Genomic DNA, 3742 nt, shown 5'->3' on the forward strand with positions numbered 1-3742 from the left:
TCCAGGCTCTGAGCTGTCAGCACAGAGCCCGACACGGGGCTTGAACTCACAGACCTCGAGATCATTACCTGAGCCGAAGTCGGAAGCCTAACCGACTGAGCCACCCAGGCGCCGCAATACAAAAGTTTTCTAAATGTGCATTAAATGATGCATTGCCAGGGGTGGGCATGGAAGAACTTTAGAGGCAATATGACACAGTAGATCCCTGGAATCAGCCAGGATTGGATTGAAGCCAAGGACCTGAACCTTCCTAGCTGTACATGTTGTAGGCGACTTAGTGAACTTGTTTGAGATTCATTGTCCTTATCTACAAAGTTGAGATGACAGTGGTATCCACCTTACAGAGTACTGTGATGACTAGTAAAAGAAATGCATGAAAGCAGTTAGTATGATGCCTGAGAATGCTTCACATATGTCATTTATAATTATTTTCTTTTAATTTTTTAAATTTATTTTTGAGACAGAGAGAGGCACAGCATGAGCAGGGAAGGGGCAGAGAGGAAGGGAGACACAGAATCCGAAGCAGCCTCCATGCTCTGAGCTGTCAGCACGGAGCATGGCTCTGTGGGCTCGGCGTGGGCTCGAATCCACAAACTGTGAGATCATGACCTGAGCCAAAGTCAGATGCTCAACCGACTGAACCACCCAGGCACCCCATCATTGCTTTTTTTAAGCGTCAATCAACCGGTATTTTTTGAAGGACATCCTGTATTCATATAACTGAGACTGTAATTGAGACTGTAGGGAACGAAGCAGTGACTCTGCCTTATATGAGTTTATGATCACTTTGGCGAAACAAAGTGTGCCTTCTCTGTAAATGACAAAATGAAATGTCATAATAAAAAACTGCAAATACAGTAAAAGAGGTTGTAATGGATGTAAAGGCACAAGAGAAGATTTTTCAGCTAAGATGATCTGGTTTGCCTCACAGTGAAGGATGAAATTCAAGGAATACTGATAGAAGGTGGAGATTCAGAAAGTTAGAAATGTGAGCAAAGAGACATTTCCATGGAAGAAATTATGCTAATTCCAAGTTCCTCTTGTCTAGTTTCATTGCTGTTTATCTTGATTGTTCCTGTCGAATATAGGCCCCCTAGAGACCTCCACTTCAGAAATACTTTGATAGCTTCATTCCGGTGCCAGATGTACCTGAGAATAAGAGAATTCTATTATTCAAGGACGTTATTTTACACCAATGTATCGTGCACCTTACTTTTGCATATCTGAAGATTCAAGTGTTCCTTGCAGTTAGTTGTTGTTCTTCCTATTATAGTCGTTAATTGACTGAAGGCAAAGAATGGAGAGTATTAGGGCCATGGATAAGTAGGCTTATCATCTCAGGGGAAAAAGGACCCTGTGTCTAGACCACACAGAAGAAGTAAAAAGATGAGTGGATTAAATGCTTTCTCCCCAGCATTTCTCCTATATGCACTTTTTCCCTAGTTAAGGACACAAATTACAATGCATTATGATTGTTAAATATTTCAATAAAAAGTGGGACTGTAATACAAAATGACTGCTCTACACAGAAAATGGGACTTTTTACGGGGCTTTTATGGAGTGTGACCTCATTCCATTATTAATAATGCACTTTGTGAGTTTTCTTTCATCCATTGATCTTGCCGGAGCTTTGCTAACATTAATTAATCCTCCTGTCATCTCCGTGAACAAGGTAAGGCATTTATTTAAGGGCTTGCTCTGCCACGATGAAACGTGGGCAAAAACTGCTTGACGGGACTTGATGGATGGGTGGTACCCAGGTGACGGTGAAGAGCTGACTTTTAAAAGAAAAAGGGCTGCTTCAACTTTTCTGGCAGAGGCCACTCCTTCTCAGAAGCAATCTGACCACTTTCTCCATGTACTCTTATTGGCTCAAACCTATTCCCATCTGTTTGGAGGGCACGGTGCCGAGGCGGGCACTGGTCAGATCCTTGGCGCCGATCTTGGGCAATGAGCACTTTCTGGGCAGTCTGTGTTCCCCTGCCACGCTGCATCTGTTCTACCAGATGTCTCACCTCTGGGTCCATTGGTATGCCAGCCCTGTTGCTGTGTGTCTATTTATAGCACATCTGCTGCTGTGTAAATGCCAGGCAACAAAGCAAATGGCAGGGCTGGATGTGGGACCGTGTGCATATTTGTTGGGATGGGGGTTGGCGGACACCTAGAGCACAAATTCCATAATGCACTTATATGGCACTGCCCCCATCAGCCTTCTCAAGGTGGTGTTTGCTGCAGGCTGCAGCCGGGGAGCATTAAGACACCTGCCTTTAGCTGTCAAAATGGATGTCTCAATGTATATTGCTTCCAAAATCAAAGACGATATAAGTCTTCTGCCCTCGAAGTGTGCACCACAAAGTTAAAAAGACAAATCTCCCCCCAATACAAGCAGTACTTTCCTTCATGGCTTCTTCATGTTCTCATATATTCCTTTATTCAGCAAATAATCTATTGAGCATGACTCTGAGGGATCCAACGTATGCATCTCTACAGTAGATGAATAAAGAGCTATAGAGGCATGATGCCAGGCCTTTCTCTACTGGGGGACACAAGAGTTAAGTGAAACAGTTAAGTGACCATGTAAGGTAGTCAGCGATAGGTGTCCAAGGGAGTGCTCTCTGTGGGTTCCAGCGCAAAGGAGATGACACCTAATAGCAAAGGTCAACTTCTGTTACACTTGCCCTACAAAGAAACACTCGAAGTATTCTGTACACAGAGGAACAGCTCCAAAAATGGCACGAAGGATACAGGTCTGTGCTTTATTGTCTGCCTGATAATTTACTTTAAAAATAAATGTGTACAAATAGTGAAACATATGTTTTCGCATTGTTCAACACTAATCTGTAGCCTAGGGTCAATCAGGTGAAACCTGCATCTCATCAGAAATGTGTACTCCAAGGGTGTTTAACTAGCAAATGAACTACCACAAGCAGGAACTGACACATTCTGATGTGATTATTTGACACTTCATATATCTTTGTCAAAATCCACACCAGAGAGTTTTTTAAATCAGCCTAGTGATATTAGGAATTAGAGTCAGTTAGAAAGAATGCATGGGCTTTGCCAACCTTTAAGAAGTTTAGAGAGCCAGCAAACTTTGCAGTTCAATAACAGAGTGTGGTACTTGAGCTCTGGAACCTTCTTGGCTTCACATTCCTGTACCTCCTCTATGGTTCCTGCCACGTGACGCCATTATGATGCTAGTTGATTCTACCACTAGAATGTATCCTGTTAGAAAAAGCTTTCTATGCAAGGTGCTTGTCAGAGTGCTTTAGGACACAGAGTAGGAATTTCTCAATCTACAGTACAAGTCATATTCCATGCCAGTTTACCGATACATGTTTGTACACTAGATTTACTCTACATCTTGCTTTCGTTGTAATATACAAACTTGTTTGAGGCATATAGCCCTCCCAGCCCAATCCCAACATTGGAGTTTAACTATAATTACTAAAAGGACTTGAAATTGGCTCAACGGTAAACCGGCTTACATGAGTTCTCTGGTGTGAAGAATGGTTAGTAGTTGAGTTTACAACCAACAGGCAGTGGATGTGTTGGTGAACTTTAAACTATAAAACTCACTATGAGCCACGGTTTATAATTATTGGCCACTCAGAACAACTAACAACTATCACTGCATCAGCAGAGCTTGTATACAGTCCCTTTCTTTCCTCCTTCCCCTGTTCTATCTTATTTATATGTCCGGCATGAAAATTTTATACTATTCAAAGCCCTAAGTTCACTC

The 3742-nt window shown here is 42.4% G+C and overlaps 1 long non-coding RNA gene across 1 annotated transcript; it reads right to left on the reverse strand.

Moving 5' to 3' along the window:
* Positions 1–863: 863 nt before the first annotated feature.
* Positions 864–3150, reverse strand: LOC132684571 (uncharacterized). Its single transcript, XR_009612730.2, has 2 exons — positions 3066–3150; positions 864–1149 (listed from the first exon to the last, which is right to left on the reverse strand). It is a non-coding gene; the product is annotated as an uncharacterized LOC132684571 (long non-coding RNA).
* Between the last annotated feature and the right edge of the window lie 592 nt (positions 3151–3742).

This window comes from Panthera onca, chromosome D2, assembly GCF_046562875.1.
Source record: "Panthera onca isolate mPanOnc1 chromosome D2, mPanOnc1 haplotype 2, whole genome shotgun sequence".
In the NCBI taxonomy this organism is placed as follows: Eukaryota; Metazoa; Chordata; class Mammalia; order Carnivora; family Felidae; genus Panthera; species Panthera onca.